We start from the raw sequence: 20,470 nt of genomic DNA, 5'->3' as shown, positions 1-20,470 counted from the left end.
CAGTCAGGGCACATGTCCGTGCTGTGGGCTCAATCTCCATTAGGGGGGGATGCAAGGGGTTGATCGACATTTTACTATCCTCTCTCTTTCTTTCTCTCTCTCTCTCTCTCTCTCTCTCTCTCTCTCTCTCTCTCTCCTACTCCTCCCTTCCTTTGTCTCTAAAAATCAATAAAAAATCCTTAAAAAACATAAGATAAACTAGTTCATTTATTCTGGAAAGATGACTTAAAAGTCTTCAAATACATGAAATACCATTTAAGGTATAAATGGTCCTCTCTTTAAAATATGCCAGTCTATAATAAAAAGAGCTTGTGTTTTTGGTTGGTATATAAGTTTCTTAAAATATAAGTACAAGGCAGCATTAGCTGATATTCAAGTGTCATAATTGTTCTAAAGAACAAATAAAAGCTGTGGGATACAATGTTCAAGAACATCATGATAGAGTGGATCATGTTTCAGTTATCTATTGTTTTATGTTCCTCTTACTTATTGTTGTGTAACAAAACATCCTAAAACTTAGTGTCTTAAAATGATGGTTTATTTGTTCTTTTAATTATATGTGTTGACTGGGCAATTCCTCTGCTGGTTTCACCTGAGCTCACAGATGAAGCTGCTTTCAGATGGAGGATTGGTTGACCAAGAAGGATCGAGAAGTTTTCGCTGGCTGTTTCCTGGAGCACCTTGATTCTTCTCCACATGGCCCTCATACTCTGGTAGAAGAGACGGGCATCTTCACAGCATGCCGTTCCCAGGGTTCCAAGAGGACAAGGGTGGAAATTGGAAAGCCTCTTTAGGCACAGGCTTCAGAATTCACACAAGATCACTTCTGTTACATCCTACTGGTGGAGGCGACTCATAAGACCAGCCTTGAATCCTAAGGTGGAGAAATAAATTCCACCTCCTGGAGGAAGGCGGGGCTGGTCATATTTCCAAGGAAGGAATGTGGATGCACAGAGGTGTGATTTATTAAAGCCAATATTGTATTGCTCCTCATCATGGCCCTTAAAAGGATGTGAATTTGATAGACATCGGGAGGTTGCAAGGTACCAAACTAAGGGTTTTAAAAATTTATTCTTTTACAGTGCGAAGGGAATATTTGAGCAGAGAAGTTCCCCTTCCTCACAAATAATTCACATTATGAAAAAGAGGTCAGACATAATTTCAACGTGTTGTTTTTATTTTTCTTGGGGGGTGATGGGGCAAGGGGCAAGATGATGATGTGTGGCTTTACTGAGAGAAGAATGGACTTACATCAGAGCATGAAGTTAGGGCTTTTTAGCCGAGAGAATTTCCTGAGGAGTATACAAACCTTAAAGTTACTGAAAGATGTTGAAATTAATCAGAATAAGATCTTTTCATCCATTTGTGATACCTTCATTTCATCCCAAAACACCGGAGAGTGAATCTAGCATTTGGGAAAAAGAACTAAAGGTCTTTGTAACTTTCAAGATTTTCCTGTTGCGAGATTTTCAGATATTCCTCGTCAAGCTCTTACTTTCTATGGATTTCATTTTTCATCTGGAAGCTGATAGACAAGCAAATAAACACTCTGTCCGTCATGTCACTTTTCATTTTGAGCCACAATTCTCAGGATATGTTTAATTCGATCTATCTGACTTTGTTACTAGAAAACTCATAGGCAATGATACCTTATTCTATGTGACTCATAAAAATAATAAATTGTATTGGAGAATGTAGCATAAACATGAGGAATTCCTACCTCTAATGATATCTACAGTATGCTATGAGTTAACTACTTGGCCCACTCTTTTTAAGCTCTGATTTACACAAAAGCAGTTTGATCAATTAAATTGGCTACTACAGGGAAAATTCCAAAATAGGATAATTTAGTGGCTGCTGTTGAAAAAGGCCTGACTGTTTGCACCACACATGAGTGTAGGGCTTTGAGATAAGAATGAACCTGATATATTTCAATCTTCTTGAGAATACATGTCTAAAATTCAGATATTCTTTTTGAATGGTCATGTCAGATTATGTACATAAGCTCCTGTAGGTCGCCCCAGGCTCTCTAAACAGTGTTTTGAACAGTAAACAGCACCAATAGTGAAAGGATTTGTTGACATTCCTTGCTGGTTGCCACAGGGATAAAACCAAATTGAAATCCTCAATATATAAAAGACCAGGAATATTAACACTCAAACTGCTCAGTTTGAATTCAAGGCATGCCGATTCTATAACCTTCCATGTGTTCTCAATATATCTGATTCCTCATGCACTTAGCAACACAAACTATGTGCATATACAGGGATTGCAAAATTAGCACTGCAGTCATGAAATAAAGCTGTGACTTCCTATTGATTCAGAATGTACCTATATTTTATAGTTTAGTCTTCATGTAGATTTGAAATGAAGCTTGTTTACAAAGATTATGAATGCTTTGTGGGGGCTATATGTGTCTATATGCATACGTTTTATATATAATGTAGCAGCATTAACCAGGAAAATATATCCCTCCATCATTTTATTTTATTTAATCTATCAAAAATGTACAAAGGTACAACATTTACCCTAGTTTATTACAGGTAAAACAACCAAAGCTCATATTAGGCTTCTCTTTTTTATAAGAAAACTAATAAGGTTGGTTATTATCTTGCTTCTTAGATAATTCACAGTGCTGAAAAGTGGAATCATGGTATTCAAACAATGCTGAAATTCAGGATGGAATAGTGAGAGAAAAATAAAGGTCAAGAAACTATATGATCTAACATCCAGTAGGCATTAAATAATAAAATAAGAAAAACTTAACTTTACCCTGCTTCTTAGGCAAAATGCAGTGTAATATGTAAATTATATAAGGCATTAATTTTACTTCAGCTAAACAGATGTCATTAATCACACATTTTTAATTCCATTAAACTTGTGTCTAAATCAATCTTTTCTTAAACATTTCAATATCTTGAATGTCATAGAAAGTCAAGTGACAGATTGCTTTGTTTCATTCAAAAGAGTCAATCTATGAAGCCACACATGAGGGTTTTAGAACTGTGCTGGTTTATGATGTACAAACTTTTATTTATAAGCACTTTCTGGAGTCACATGACTTTTATGTGCCACACAAAGCTGCAAAGATAAGCTAATTTAAGGACCTTTATCAGGACATTCTCTAAGAGAGTTTAAAGTCACCATGGCAACAAGTTACCAACCCTTAACAACCTCAGAAATGAATATTTACTCAGCCCACTAGACACCCACTATGCCTTCACTGTCAGTAGAGCCAATAGTTTCTATTTGCTGTTACATCATACTTGCTATTTGTTCAATTTCTCACATATCTGTGCTCTCCCCATCATCCAAAGTATCCTCTTTTCCTTGCCAAACACTTAAGCAGCTCTACTTTTTTTCTCAGTTTTAGTTTTTGTGCTGCATTATATAGATTATGACTTCTCTCTCTATATCTTTGAGGCATACATTCTTAGTTCATTAAAATATTAGTAATAGTTGCTATTTGTTCAATGTTCATACTGCATTGTATACTGTACTTACTTTTTCTAGATGTCATCATGTCACATTTTCATAATAAATATGTGAACCCACTAGTAGCCTGACTATATCAACTCCTGGCTCTGCCACTTATTAGCTGTACACCCTTGGGTAAGGCACCCAACCTCTCTGTGTTTCACATCTGCCATCTAAAAATGAGTAACATACCTACTCCATGAGGTGATCATGAGAATTAAATGAGTTAATACATGTAAACACTTACGAGAGTATCTGGCACATCATAATAGTTGGCATATACCAGTGATGGCGAACCTACGACACCTCTGACACGTGAACTCATTTTTTTGGTTGATTTTTCTTTGTTAAATGGCATTTAAATATATAAAATAAATATCAAAAATATAAGTCTTTCTTTTACTATGGTTGCAAATATCAAAAAATTTCTATATGTGACACGGCACCAGAGTTAAGTTAGGGTTTTTCAAAATGCTTACACGCCGAGCTCAAAAGTTTCGCCATCATTGGCATATACTGACAACATGATATTATCTCCAATATATATGAGGAAATGGGTTGGGAGACATTAGGTAATTTGCCAAGATCATATCACTAGAAAGGGGTGGAGATGAGATTCAAATGCTGATCTCTTTATTCCTAAATCTTGGTGTCTCCTAAACTTGTCTTGCCTTTCTCCCTGGGGCAAGTGTTCTATTGCAAACACCTTTTTAATGGTAATATATAGTTCATAAAGCTCTTTGACATAGTTGATCTCATTTGATTTTCACAACTCCTAGAGATAATACAAGCCCTACATATTTTACATTTTAATTTTTAGGTAAAGAAACTGAGACTTAAAGGATTATATGACTTAAACCTGGTCTCACAGAGAGAAAGGAATTACTCCAGGCTTAGGATTCAGCATTTCTGATTCCTTGGCTAAAATTCTGTTAAAACATTTAAGAAGCAAAAATGAATCAATGAGTAAATTAGCTAATTTCATTAACCTACCTTTGTCGCCATTCCCTCATCTGTATAATAGGAATTACAAACCTACTTCGCAGGGTTGTTGTGATAATCAAGTTAATCTTTTAATCTGTGTAAAGCTCTCAGCAGGGTGCCTGGCACATAGCAAGAATTAATTAATTTATTAATTAATTGTAGGTACTAGGCAGAGGAATGAAACAAGAGAAGTTGATAGTTTTAAAAAAGTAAGATCTTGCCCTAACCGGTTTGGCTCAGTGGATAGAGCTTCAGCCTGCGGACTCAAGGGTCTCAGGTTCGATTCTGGTCAAGGGCATGTACCTTGGTTGCCGGCACATCCCCAGTAGGGGATGTGCAAGAGGCAGCTGATCAATGTTTCTCTCTCATCGATGTTTCTAACTCTCTATCCTTCTCCCTTCCTCTCTGTAAAAAAAATCAATAAAATATATTTTTAAAAAAAGTAAGATCTTGTACAATTTTCAACAGATTAAATGTCTACTGATGGAATAAGCTTAATTGCTTTACCTTTCACAGTCTGCTCTTCAATTTATTTGGAATTTAATCTGCATGTGAGATGAGGTAGAGATAAAGATTTACTTCTTCCCATATTCCAAATAATGACTTTTTTCATTATTCTCCTAATGTCTTTTTGATATCAATAGGATTGTAGATATGTCTTTTTTCTTAGTTTATGATTTTTCTCTTTCTCTTGATCATTCTTACTGAAGTTAATCTTTTTACAATTTTTTTTACTTTTGAATGTTTATTTTCTATTTAGTTGATTTACATATTTATCTTTGTATTTTTTATTTTCTTCTACATTCCTTATCTTTGCATTGCTTTTTGTTGTTGTTTATTTCCTTTAGGTTTCTAAGACAGAAACATATATCACAGATTGTTTAACATTTCTCCTTTTCTGACACATGCAATTAAGGCTATATATTTCTATTTAGCACTGTTTTTAATTCAGTCTACTTATTACCAATGAGTTTTAAATATTTTTTAAGTTCTGTTTTGACATTTTTGACCCATGTATTTTTCTGAAATATAATTCAAGCAATTGAATATTCTCTATCTATTCTGTATTAATTTATAGCATAATTCCATTAGATAAGAGAAGAGTAATTAAATAACTTTGAAGGTTCCTTATTGGCATGGAATATGGTCAATTTTGCTAAATGTCCCATGGGCGTTTGAAGAAAATGTAAATTATTTTATTGTTGAATGCAATATTATATCATTGTCAATTGCATATAACATGTTTTCCTTCTTGTGGACTTCAGATATTACATATGCTTACTGGGGGTTTTTTTCGTCTGTATTTTATATCATCTTTTGAAAAAGGTGAGTTAATGTTTCCCATTATGATTGTGAATTTGTTTACTTTTTTCTTTAATTTCTATAAATTTGTTTTATATATTTTAAAGCTATATTATTGGATACACACATATTTATTTATAATTGAGTTTCTTATTATTGAGGTTGTAATACTGCATTGGGATAATGCCTCAATCATTATAAAATTTACCTTTTCCTCTACTAATAATTCTTTCTTTAAAGTCTGCTTTGTCAGCCTTCTAGTCTCATTTGCCTTCTTTGGGTTAGTATACAAATTGCCTAGCTTTTTCTTCTCTTTGCTTTCATTTTTTTTTATGTGTGTGTTTTAACATTGATACAAGAATCTTATAAACAGTGTATACTTATGTTTAGTGTTTTCCATCTAATGTTAAAATCTTCCTATTTAGTCTATTGATTTTTATTATGGTTCTGATAATAGAGTTTTATCTACTATCTAACTTTATTTTTCTATTCAACCCATCTGTTTTGTTTTTGCCTCCATTATAAATCTATTTGCATATAATCAAATATTTCAAGTTTTATTTAAATGTAATTGATATATAACAAACTGCAAACAATTAAAGTAAGCAATTTGGTGTTACCATGCATGCATCTACCTATGAAACCTACATACAATAAGATAATGAACTTAGCCATCAACCTCAAATCTATCTATGTGCCTTTTAATAATTCATTATCCTGCCCCTTCTTGCCTCTTTCCCTCCTCTAGCCACAGACTACTGATATGCTTCCTTTCACAATGTTAATTTGCATTTCCTAGAATTTTATATAAATGGAATGACACAGTAAATATTGCCATTTTTAGCTTCTTTCCCTCAACATAATTATTAGCATGTTCCTTTTCATTTCTGAGTAGTATTCCACTGAATACCATACTATAGCTTGTTTATTCATCATTTGGTGCAAGACATATAGATTTTTTTCCAATTTTGGTATTAGAAATAAAACTATAAAACTTGTGTGCATATACTTCTTATCTCTTGAGTAAATACCTAGGGGTATAAGGCCTGCACCATATGATAGTGTATTTTAACATTGAAAACATTTTAGAAACTACCAAACTGTTGTCCAAAGTGATTATCACATTTTACATCCTATCAGTGCTGTATGGGAGGTCTAATTCCTCCACATCTTTGGCAGACTTTTTAATTTTAGCCATTTTAGCAGGTGTGGAGTAATGTCTCACTATAATTTTAATTTGTATCTCTCTAGTGACCAATAATGTTTAATAATTTTTTCATTTGTTTGTCTCCATCTATACAGCTTCTTTAGTGAAGTTTCTGATCAATTTTCTCTCATTTTAACTCGTTTTCTTATTACAGTGGGGCCTTGACTTACGAGTGTCTCGACTAACGAGTTTTTTGAGATACCAGCTGTCTTTTGGCCGATTTTTTGCATTGAGTTGACAGAGTAATTTGAGTTAACGAGCTCCTTAACAAGCTCCTTAACGAGCTCGGTCTCGGAACAAATTAAACTCATAAGTCAAGGCCCCACTGTATTGAGTTTTGAGAGTTCTGTATATATTATAGATACAAGTAATTTTAAAATGTTTTTAAAAAATATTTTCTCAGTCTCAGATTTGTTTTTTCATTATAATAGCACAGTCTTTTAAAAAATATATATTTTTATTGATTTCAGAGAGAAAGGGAGAGGGAGAGAGAGATAGAAAAAGCAATGATGAATGAAAATCATTGACCAGCTATCTCCTGCATGCCCCTACTGGGGACCCAGCCTGCAACCCAGGCATGTGCCCTGACCAGGAATCGAAACCTGACCTCCTGGTTCATAGGTCAGTGCTCATGCCGGCCACTGAGCCATGCTGTCCGGGCAGCACAGTCTTTTTTATTTTTTTATCCTCACCTGAGGATACCTTTATTAGTTTTAGAGAGAGAAGAAGGGGGAGAGAGAAGGAGAGAGAAAGAGACATCAATGTGAGATGTGAGGGAAACATCAATTGTTTTCTCCTGTACACGCCCTGACTGGGGATCAAACCCACAACATGGGTATGTGCCCTAGCCAGGAATGGACCCCGAAACCTTTTGATGTATGAGACAACGTTCCAACCAACTGAGTAACCTGGCCAAGGCAGCATAGTCTTTTGATAATGTACAATATATCTATTTTTTGTTTTATGTATTTTGCTTTTGGTATCATATCTAAATATATCTTTGCCAACCTCAAATTCATGAAAGTATTTTCTTCTATTTTTTAAATATTAAAGTCAATCATCGATTTTGAGTTAGTTTTGGCATATGTTTCAAAGTATGGATTGCAAGGTATGTTCTTTATCTTTTTGTTTTGTTTTGTTTTGTTTTGTTTAGTTCCACATAGCTATCCAATTAACCTTGCATATTTGCTAAAAAGACCATTCTTCCTTTTTATACATATGTTGGAAAACAGTTATCCACGTATGTTAGACTATTTCTAGACTTTCTACTGTATTTCATTACTCTATATATCTATTCTTGCATATCTACTGTATGAGATGGATTTTCTACCTTAATAGGAAGTCTTAGAACCAGGTAAGTGAATCTTACAATTTTTTTTATTTTGAAAACCTTGTAGGCTATACTAGTTTCTTTGTGTTTCCATATAAATTTACATTAATTTGCCAATTTATAAAAATACTAGCTATGATTTTTATTGCAATTGCATAGGATCTATAGATCAATTAGTGGAGAATTATCATCATAACAATATTGAGTTCTCTACTGTATGGATGTAGTATTCTCCCATTAATTTATATTTTCTCTAATTTCTGACAACAAATATTATTTTCAAACCAAATGTATATAAAGTATTAGCTTTCCAAATTTACAAAAAGTATAAGTTTCCCATCTAACATTATATAATTATTTCATTCTTAACTATAAGAATGATTTCATGGTATTATCAGTTGGTACCCTGATGCAAAAAGATGTTATATAATTTGGGGGGATTTTGTATGTTTAAATCTGGTATTCATGTGCAGTTCCCAAGCCTTATTATCTTTCTGCATTTCAGGGAACAGTGTAAGTAAAAGCAATCTCTAAAAATAATAACCTTTTCCATTTTGGGAGAGTAATTAACTGAAATCAATTAATAATTATTATTCTGTCAAGACACTAATATGTCACTGGATAGAAAGATTTCCTCTTCAGTCTCTATCCTATCCCCATTTAATAGCGGTAAAGACAGATACCAAGCCCTCATCAAAAAGTTTTTAAAGTCAATAATTGGCAAGAGATATAAATCTCTCTGTTCTCCATTAATATCTCAGTTCAAAGATCAGCATAATTAAGAAAAGTATAAGTTCATCTTTGCCTCTTAGAAAAAATGTAAATATTGACATGGCTAATTGTGAAAAAAATTATAAAGGCTGATGTGCATGAGTCAAGTATGGGGTGAATTTTGGGAGCAGAAATAGTTTTTTTAAGTCATAACATCTTAGTTCCTCACCTAACCCTACTTTAAACAGGTTTTATGGACACTGAGTACATGAAAACCTCTATAAACCTTATTGATTTTATCTATGAAAGAGGAATCCTCTGTTTTGCGATGCTCAAATAGAAGTTGAATTTTAAAAGACCACCATGGAAATTATGAAGACAAATATAAAGTCAACATAGACTGAATATTGCTGGCTATAATTTGCAATCTAAGTCATGGCCCTAATTTTCACCTACTCTATATCATGGATATAAAAATAAGATAAATATCATCTAGCTATTTGAAACAGACAAGCTAAAATATGTTGCAATACAGAAAAATGGGCTTGACTGCTATCCATGTATTTTAGAAAAAATAGAATCAAGGCAGCAGCCTCATTAATGGCTTTGACTAATGGAAATATGAGAAAAATTCAGGTGTGTCTTTTGACTCCTCCCCAAACATAACTGATGGTTCCTAGTGAAGCATAAAATTAGAAGTATTTTGAACTAAATGATATGGGTAGCATCTGCAATTCATTCTTTTTTAAAAAAAATATATTTTATTGGTTTTTTACAGAGAGGAAGGGAGAGGGATAGAGAGTTAGAAACATCGATGAGAGAGAAACATCGATCAGCTGCCTCCTGCACACCCCCCACTGGGGATATGCCCGCAACCAAGGCACACGCCCCCGACCAGAATCGAACCCGGGACCCTTCGGTCCGCAGGCCGACGCTCTATCCACTGAGCCAAACCGGTCAGGGCTGCAATTCATTCTTATTCAACATTAACTAAAATAAGCTTCAAATCAGAAAGCTTAAAAGACTTTATATTGAAATCAATATAAGTGAAGCTTCCAGATAAAGTTAAAACACACTTTTCATACTAAACTTGACAGTTTTTAAAACTATACTTTTTCCCCATTTTATCAATACTCTTTGAATTAAAGAATTTCACTTTTTTAGGAGTTAACTATGCTCACCCCTACTCAAGCAATAGTGGCAGGAAAAGAAGGTGAATTGACAAAATTCTGACTATTCTTACTGAACCCAAATTTTAGAGGAAAAAAAAGGGGGGGGAGTAAGATAGGAACCTGGGAAAGTAAAGTTAAGTTTGAGGAATACTCTTAAGAGCAAAATCGCATATATTTCATTAGATGTGGGAATTTTCAAACAGCTTATCATTCTTATCTTTATAGACTGGGAGAAAAATAAGACAGTGAGCAAATATGATCATAAACATCAATAGTTAATTATTTTCAGGGGTGTGATAGTTTTAAAATATGCCCATACTCCTGCCGCGTGTCGCTCAGTTGGTTGAGCATCATCCCATGCACCAGGAGGTTGCCGGTTTGATTCCCTGTCAGGGCACATGCCCAGGTTGTGGGTTCAAGCCCTAGTTCAATGCTATGTTTCTATCTCTCTCTCTTCCTCTCCCTTCCTCTCTCTGAAATCAATAAAAACATATTTTTAAAAAAAAACATGTCCATAAATTATTAGATATTCCTTCCTTTGGTGGAGCTTAATTCCCTTCTCCTTGAGCAGTTATCCTTTGCTAATCCCATCGTGAACTATTCTGTGTATTTTTGGCAGATTATTGTTCTTGTTAATTCACAGATCGTCAGATCAAAATAAGCTCTATTTAAAAACATTACTTAAGCAATTACACCCAAGGGGGCTTCATCCATACCTGAACCTGATTTAGGTGGCAACATTTAAACTCTGAAATGAGGGTGTAAAGAGACGAAAATGTAGGGGTCTTATAGGAGGTAAGTGCATTTTGAAAGTGGCATGTGAGAAGAAACTAGAGGTCAGAAGGTTGACTATGGTGATTCTAAATTATGTACAGAAATTATTTGATTCTCCTCTCTTTGTTAGAGCCTAATTCCCTGCCCCTTGAGTGTGAACTATACCTAATGACTTGCTTTTAAATGAATAGATTCTGGCTGACATGATGGAATATGATTTGTCAGTATAGATCAGAGAGGCTTTGTGGCTACCATGTTCTCTTTCATATTTTCACCTGGAGAAAGCTATCTGCCATGAATGAAGGATACCCTATCAGTTCTATGGATATGCCCATGTGGTGAGAAACTGAGGTCTCTGGCCAACAGCCAGCAAGAAACTGAAGCCTCCTGCCAGCAACCACAAAAATATATTTGGAAGCTGATTCTGAAATCTCAATTAATCCTACAGTTGGGCACCAGTTTGAATAGAAAACATCATAATTCACTGGATATTGACAAAAGGCTTAAAAGCAATACACAAAGATACAAATTGACTCTAAGTAATTAAACTGTGTTCCAGAACAAACGGTAAGAATATTTACAAGAGTGAGAAAATAGAACCCAACAATGATGTCTAAAATCTAATAAAATTATTAGACAGCCAAAGAACCAGTTCTCTATAATCCATTAAAAGGAAACAAAAAACCCTCAATCTATCAAAATAATGAAATGATGTAGATAACAGAATTAGTACAGAAAGACATTCAAGCAGTTGTCATAACTACTATATATGATATATTCAAGAAGTTAGAGGATAGATTGATCAAGTTAAATATAGACATGGAAGATAGAAAACCAATCTCAAACTTTTAGAGGTAAGAACTATGATATTTTCCCCCTCATAAAGTTCTGGAATCTTGAAGAGAGAGCTGCTAATATAGGTATTCATTGAGGTGGGGTGGAGGATTTTTACATATGTAGAATGTCATTTACGTATTTAACAAGTACCCACAAAACAATGCCATATATGGTCAGTTCTGCTATCATACTTGTTTTAAAATCAATTTACTATAGCACAACTAATATATTAGGAAACAATTTGAGCATTAACACAAATTTCATGATTGCTTACATGCAATTTTATCCATGAAAAACTAGGTGAAAACAGAAATTCAGCTCTTTATCCACAGATTGTACACACAGACACATACCAAAAAAATCCATCAGCTACCTATAATTTCTGAGATAAAGAAATAAACTAGGTAGGATTAAGAGCCACTTAGATATTGCAGAAGAAAGATTAGTGAACATGAAAATTTATTAATAGAATGTACTAGAATATAAAACAAAACACAGAAAGAAAAAAGACTGGGGGAAAAATGAAAAGAAAATCTGTTCTGTGGGACAACATCAAGTGACCTAATCTACATATGAAAGGTGGCCCTTAAGGAGAGAAGACAGACATAAAACATATTTAAATAAAAAATTTTCAATATATCCAAACTTTGGTGAAAAAAAAAAAAGAACCCAGAGATCCAAAAAGTTCAACAAAACTCAAGCAAAAGAAATATAAAGAAACCTATGCTAATGCACATTATAAAACCGATGATAAAAAAACTATTTTCACTACAAGAGACCTATTTCAAACTCTTGACCTCTAGAACTATACCAAATAAATCTGTGTTGTTTAAAGCAATTCAGGATGTGATAATTTATTATATCAGCCATAGGAAATTAATTCAAACAATAGAAATTCATTGTGGGGTTCAAAACATGTGAAATTTAAATGCATAAAAATGGCATAAAAGTAGAAGAGAGAAATAGAAACATTCTGTTGTAAATTTGTTATGCCATGAAATGATATTATATAATTTGAGATAGACTGTGATAATTTAAATGTGTATACCATACATCTTAAAATAATTACTAAAATAACAGAACAAACAATTAGCTAAAACAAAAACCAACAGTGAAGATAATATGGAATCATAAAACATACCCAATACAAATGGTTAAAAAGAATGAAACAAAGAACAAGGGAAACAAATAGAAAACACATGGTTATTGCAGCAAAACTTAGCCTATATTGATTAACACACCAGTTAAACTATCCTTTAAGTATAAAGCAATACACATTGTCACATAGTGTCATATGTCAGAGACTCTTAGTCAGGAGTCTACCTCAGGTAAAAACTCTTTATTTAAACTGCACTTAAATAAGACAGCTAAACTTAAGAGCCTGCCTCCTCAGAGATCAAAAACGAACAAATAGAAATAGGATTATTACGGCAGAGTTGATCCCTTTAGATTTTCTAACCTCAAGAAGCCAATTCTTAGCTTTTTATGTAAAACCTCAAATTATAACAAGAAGCATTTCTGTTACTACCAGAAAGGTATGTGCAAATTCAGTTAAGGAACCTGAAAACTTTTGTATATAATAGCTACCGTTTCCTTCATTTTTACCAAGTTAATGTTAGCATCCCTAATTCACCATCCTCCTTTCAGACACATTCTCCCACATCCACAAACAAACCCACAAACAGACCAATTTCTTCCTAAAACTTAAGTGAATTACATCACCATCTATGAGATAGCTCCATTTATTTTGTTGTTTTTATACTTTTAAAATTGAAATATAACAAATATAAAACCTAAGTAAATACAAAACTATATATAATTATGTACAAAAATAAATAGGCAGCTATAGAAATTTTCTGAACTTGAACATACCCATATAACTTGCACTTAAAACTAAGTATAGAATATTATCACCATTCCCATTAAGTACACATTATGCTCCCTCCTATTTCCTGGTCTAACCAAAACAATTCTGATTCCCATCAAAATAGATTAGTTTTGTTGGGTTTCAAATTCATATAATAGATTCACATGTATGTACTCTGTTGTGCCTGGCTTCTTTTATTCATTATATTATTGTGATTATGACTATAATAATTATCAATGATGTTGCTTATAGCAATTATTTGTTTGTTTGCATTGTTGTATAGTATTGAATTATACATATACATCACAGGTTTTTTATTCATTCTACCTGTTAATGAACATTTGGGTAGCTTCCAGGTTTTAACTACTGCAAATAGTGCTGCTATGAGCATCCTTTTATCTTCCTATTAATGCATATGTGCATGCATTTCTGTTGTGTACATAACTAGGAGTACTAAAATAGATGAATGCCTAAAAGTCTTCCACTGTGGTTTTACCTGCATACATTCACAAGGCCATCTATGAGAGTTTCAATCTCCCCACATACTTGACAGTACTTGGACTTGCCAGTAATTTTATTTCATTCCTCATGGAATGTGTGCACTGAAATCTCATGTTGGTTACTTGTTGTATTTCCCTAATTACTAATTAGTTTGTTCCCTTTTCGTGCTTACCAGCCATTTGGATAACCTGTGTGGTGAAGTGTTTGTACAGGCCTAGCTGTTTCTCTGCTGGAATGTGTGCCCTCATTGATTTGGAAGAGTCCTTTATTCTGCAGGCAAAGCCCCTAACCTTTATAGAGAGCATGTTCTATATAACAGCTTTGTGTGCATATGTAAGGTAAATGGGAACCCCTTCCCATGCTCCAACGCCCGCTCCCACCCTGTGGGAATAATAGTGAAGGCCATGCCCTAACCAGTGATGGCGAACCTTTTGAGCTCGTGTCAGCATTTTGAAAAACCCTAACTTAACTCTGGTGCCGTGTCACATACAGAAATGTTTTGATATTTGCAACCATAGTAAAACAAAGATTTATATGTTTGATATTTATTTTATATATTTAAATGCCATTTAACAAAGAAAAATCAACCAAAAAAATGAGTTCACGTGTCACCTCTGACACACGTGTCATAGGTTTGCCATCACCGCCCGAACCAGTGGTCGGCAAACTGCGGCTCAGTGGACCGCGGCTCGCGAGCCACATGCGGCTCTTTGGCCCCTTGGGTGTGACTCTTCCATATTGATTTTTTGCGCTAGCGCCCGGAGGTTTCATGGGCCACGAAGTTTCAATTGCACTGTATGTGTGCACTCACCCATGGTGTTTTGTGGAGAAGCCGCGCTGGGGGGGGCGGGGAGCCGCATGTGGGCCTAACCGGTTTGGCTCAGTGGATAGAGCATCGGCCTGTGGACTGAAGGGTCCCAGGTTCGATTCCGGTCAAGGGCATGTACCTTGGTTGCGGGCACATCCCCAGTAGCGGGTGTGCTGGAGGCAGCTGATCGATGTTTCTCTCTCATCGATGTTTCTAACTCTATCCCTCTCTCTTCCTCTCTGAAAAAAAAAAAAAAATCAATAAAATATATTTTTAAAAAAATAGTGAAGGCCACCTCTAAGGGAACAGTGAGACCTAGCGACCTGGCCAGCAAGAAAGGCCAAAGAGAAACTGCCTTAGATGCGAGCCTGGATTGTAAACAGCTTGTTTTTTGATTTCTTCCCAGTATACTTCCCCTGAAGGCCCCCCCCCCCCCCCCCCCAGTTTTCTGCACTCTATAAAACCTGTGCTGGGAAAGTCTTGGGGGTGGGAAAACTAGCACTGGCCCGCCACCCCGGGTGCAGCCCCTCTGCAGGCCAGATGGGACTTACAGATCAACTTCACTGGTGGCGGCTGCGGCGGGTGAGGCAGCAAACATCACCGTAAGTCCTATTAAACCCATGCGGATCACAGCCAGTCCTCCTACTTATTTCTTTGGAATCCACAAACAACACGCTGAGGTTTTCTAGGACCTCAGCACTTTGCATAATAACTTCGTTTCCTTCAATCTTTTCCAATGAACATAAGAGATATGTATTACTACCTATGTCTAACATGGGCTCTCTCTGGGCCTTCAGTCAGTAAGGCAACTTGCCTAAGGCCACATAGTTAAGGAAGTGACACCATCTGTATTGAATGAGCAAGCCCTGGTCATGAATACAAGATGAAGACAAGGTAGCCTGAAGCACCAGAAGATAAAACCGTGAGGCTTAATCAGAAGAAAGATACCAAATGAGATGAAGATTCAAGAAAAAAAAACTGAGGGTTTCTTTTTATTTGGAGGAAAAAAAAATCAATTTGTGTTCCAGTCTCAGATATTGTCACAGAATCTTGTTATTTGATAAACTTATACAAAGCATCAACTTGTTTCTTAACACACAATATGTGTCATATAAAAGACACTCAGAAAGTATTTTCTGGATTTAAAAAAAAAAGAATTTTAATTTTACTTTGTAAGCATAGAGAACTTCTAAATTGTTAATGCAAAATGCCTGTACTCAAGTCTAATGAGAGGGAGAAAAGAAATGAAAATATTGCCTATGTATTCAGTGTCAAATAAGCAGACAGATATTATGCAATGCATAGCTCTGTAACACCTTTTCTGTAAAAGAAGTAGCTTGATGTAGATTTAAACTTTAAAAAGAATTCTCTGGCACAGTATTTGACACACACACACACACACACACACACAAAAGCTGACTTTTTTTTTTCTTTTTTAACAATTCGCACCTGCAGACAAAAGCTTTCCAAGTAAATTAGGTACCTACTCCAGTCGCTACGTTTTGTTTTGTTTTTTTAAAAAAAATCACATTCTAAAGTAAAATTAATATTCTGAAAAATATAGCGATTATATAAAAATGTATAACAATCTAAACGTAAAAGACCTTACCTGCTTCTTCTTCCCTCATTCACCATAAACAACCAGAGTTTGGGCGATTTTTTGCATGTTTTTCTAAATTCAGATATAGAGTCATTCCCGCTATTCCCTGACCTTTTCAGGATAAATCGAAGGGTCACAGCTTCTTTCCAGAATCTGGAGCTCACATCCACTGTTAGGAACTTGACATTGGCCAATTTCGTGTTTCTCAGAGAGTCCGATTCTTTATGGAGAGTCCGCAGCTTCCAGGGGCCGTAGGCAATGGAGAGCAGCGGTTCTCCTTCCCCACGACCTCACTGGCAGGTAGAATTTAAAGGGAAAGCATAGAGCAGTGGTTCTCAGCCATGTCCCCGCATTTGATTCACCGGGGGAATCCTTTAAAAATCCTGCCATCTGGATCTCTTTACTGCGGAAAGTTTTTTTTTTGGTTACGGTGTTTGGGAAAAGCTATCATGACAAAGTAACAGAATTTCCGGAGGATGGGGCCCAGAAATCAGGATTTTAAAAAGATTCCCAGGTGATTCTAATGTGCAGCCAAGGTTGAGAACCACTGGCATAGAGTAAAAACAGGTCCAATTATCTACACATGTAGTCATTTTACTCTACAGGCACAAAAAATACATGATCTGTACATAAACTCAATGTAGTTCCCACTTCCTGTCTCCTTCTGTTAAGTTGCTCCTATTTTTTAACAAAATTGCTCAAAAGCAGATGTAAAATTATTCCAAAGACACGATACGGTCTCCTTTGAATTCGATTAGGAAACAGAATTCTCTATTAAGTGGGTAGAAAGGGACAGAACAGAGTTTTGTCCTAGAGTCATTCTCTGAAGATTCCTACTTGACCAGACTCATATAAACTATTTGCAAAGACTAGGTTGCTGGTACAATAGGTCTAGCTAACACCAAATCTTCAGCAATACCCATTTCACATTCTAATATTCCTCTTGTTAACTATGTTTATCTCAAGTGCAAATTCGGTGATATCTACAGCTTTTGCTTTAGCTACAGAAGCTTAATTAAGATACTTCACATACTACTAATTGCATCAACTTACAGTATTGTTTCAAGTGTTTTAAAGACTGTATAGAGATATAACAAACACAGGGGCAGGGACGACTGCAGAAGTGTGATTCTCACATAATCTGTGAATGGCTGGTGGGTCCTGCCACACCCTTATTTCATAAGAAAGTTAAGCCTCAAGCTCCTGCTTTGAACAGAAGATTTCTAAGTGTATTTGCACCACAGTTGCATTTCCTATGCCATGGTCCCCATCACACACAGGTGCTTATGAAAGGAGTTTTTAGGGGGAAAATAGGCAAGTTTAGGAAGTTCTAGGAATTAGGGGAAATAGGGTTTTCTGTGAGACCTGTCTTTTGAGTGGAAAAATGCAAAAGTTTATTTTCTGAAGGCATTTTTCTACATTTGCATCCACAATGTCAGTTTTTAGCAAATAAGTGGAACATCTTGTTTAAGCTTCTAATTTAGAAATTATAAATAATGAACTCCATTTTTATACATAAAATATAATCTACTTATATAAAAACCCTGGGTGTAACATCACAGCCAGAAGCGCTACCAACCAGAAGGAAGTCAGTCCTGCAGGGGTTGTCTTGGAAACGGCTGCGCCCTCCCTCAGCTGTTTCCTGGAGGGCGAGGTTTCAGGCAGGAACCCACTCTCGGACTGGAGCGTGGAAGTGAAATGATTTGTAATGGATCTATTATTGAAGCTACCTTTGGAAATACTATATCTATAGATAATATTAAAAATATATCTAAACGTGCAATTCTTTGTCCAAAAAATGAGCATGTTCAAAAATTAAATGAAGAAAATTTGGATATACTCGATGGAGATTTTCACACATATTTGAGTGATGATTCCATTGATTCCATAGATGATGCTGAAAAGGAAAATTTTCCCATAGAATTTCTTAATAGTATTACTCCTTCGGGAATGCTGTGTCATAAATTAAAATTGAAAGTGGGTGCAATCATCATGCTATTGAGAAATCTCAATAGTAAATGGAGTCTTTGTAATGTTACCAGATTTATTATCAAAAGATTACAACCTAACATTATCGAAGCTGAAGTATTAACAGGATCTGCAGAGGGAGAGGTTGTTCTGATTCCAAGAATTAATTTGTCCCCATCTGACACTGACCTCCCATTTAAATTGATTCGACGACTGTTTCCTGTGAAGCCAGCATTTGTGATGACTATTAATAAATCACAAGGACAAACTCTAGACAGAGTAGGCATATTCCTACCTGAACCCGTTTTTGCACATGGTCAGTTATATGTTGCTTTCTCTCGAGTTTGAAGAGCATGTGATGTTACAGTTAAAGTTCTAAATACTTCATCACAAGGGAAATTAGTCAAGCACTCTGAAAGTGTTTTCACTCTTAATGTGGTGTACAGGGAGATGTTAGAATAAGTTTAATCACTTTATCAGTCATTGTTTGTATCACTGTTTTTTTTTTAAATTAAATCTTTATTGTTCAGATTACATTTGTTCCTCTTTTTTTCCCCATAACTCCCCTTCGCCCCACCCTCCGCCCTCACTCCCCACCCACTGTCCTCATCCATAGGTGCACGATTTTTGTCCAGTCTCTTCCCGCATCTCCCATTCCCCTTTCCCCCCCAAGAATAGTTAGTCCATTCCCTTTCTATATCCCTGATTCATTGTAATCACCAGTTCATTCTGTACATCAGGTTATTTATTCACGTGATTCTTAGATTCACTTGTTGATAGATGCATGTTTGTTGTTCACAATTTGTATCTTTACCTTTTTCTTCTTCCTCTTCTTAAAGGATACCTTTCAGCATTTCGTATAATACTGGTTTAGTGGTGATGAAGTCCTTTAGCTTTTCCTTATCTGTGAAGCTCTTTATCTGACCTTCAATTCTGAATGATAGCTTTGCTGGATAAAGTAATCTTGGTTGTAGGTTCTTGGTATTCAGTACTTTGAATATTTCTTGCCATTCCCTTCTGGCCTGCAAAGTTTCTGTTGAGAAATCAGCTGACAGTCGTATGGGTATTCCCTTGTAGGTAATTGAGTCTCTTTCTCTTGCTGCTTTTAAGATTCTCTCTTTGTCTTTTGCTCTTGGCATTTTAATTATGATGTGTCTTGGTGTGGTCCTCTTTGGATTCCTTTTGTTTGGGGTTCTCTGCGCTTCTTGGACCTGTAAGTCCATTTCTTTCACCAGGTGGGGGAAGTTTTCTGCCATTATTTCTTCAAATAGGTTTTCAATATCTTGCTGTCTCTCATCTTCTGGCACCCCTATTATTCTGATATTAGTCCGCTTGAAGCTGTCCCAGAGGCTCCTTACACTATCTTCGTATTTTCGGATTCTTTTTTCATTTTGCTTTTCTGGTTGGGTGTTTTTTGCTTCTTCACATTTCAAATCTTTGACTTGATTCTTGCGCTCCTCTGGTCTGCTATTGGGTATAATATTCTTTATTTCAGTCCGTGTATGCTTAATTTCTAGTTTCTTTATCGTAGCATCGAGGGTCTCATTAGTTTTCGTGAGGCTCTCCTCAAGTTTATTGCAAGCCCTCAAAATTGCGTTTTTTAGCTCCATATCCTCCATTTCTGTCATGTTTTCTTGTCTCCGCATTTTTTATGCCTTCTTGGTGCACCCCCTTGTGGTCTTTGTGCGCAGTCTTGTTCTAGTTAAGCCTTGATTGTTGTAGTTAATACTAGAGGGATTTGACCACCAGGCTGACTGGCTGTGAGAATCAGCTGTGTGGAAAACTTCTGTCCTCTGGGGAGGTCCTAATCTAACCTTTGCCTGAGGTGATCTGGCAAATGGCTCTGTGCAGGGCTTGGGCGGGGCGGGTCCCACGGGATCAACAGGGCAGGCGGACGCCGAGCAGTTATGGCTTCTCTCAGTCCTGTTCCCA

Source organism: Myotis lucifugus, unplaced genomic scaffold (assembly GCF_000147115.1).
Source record: "Myotis lucifugus unplaced genomic scaffold, Myoluc2.0 scaffold_32, whole genome shotgun sequence".
NCBI classification, from domain to species: domain Eukaryota; kingdom Metazoa; phylum Chordata; class Mammalia; order Chiroptera; family Vespertilionidae; genus Myotis; species Myotis lucifugus.
The sequence above is the reverse complement of the archived record's forward strand: the minus strand, read 5'-3'. Positions refer to the sequence as shown.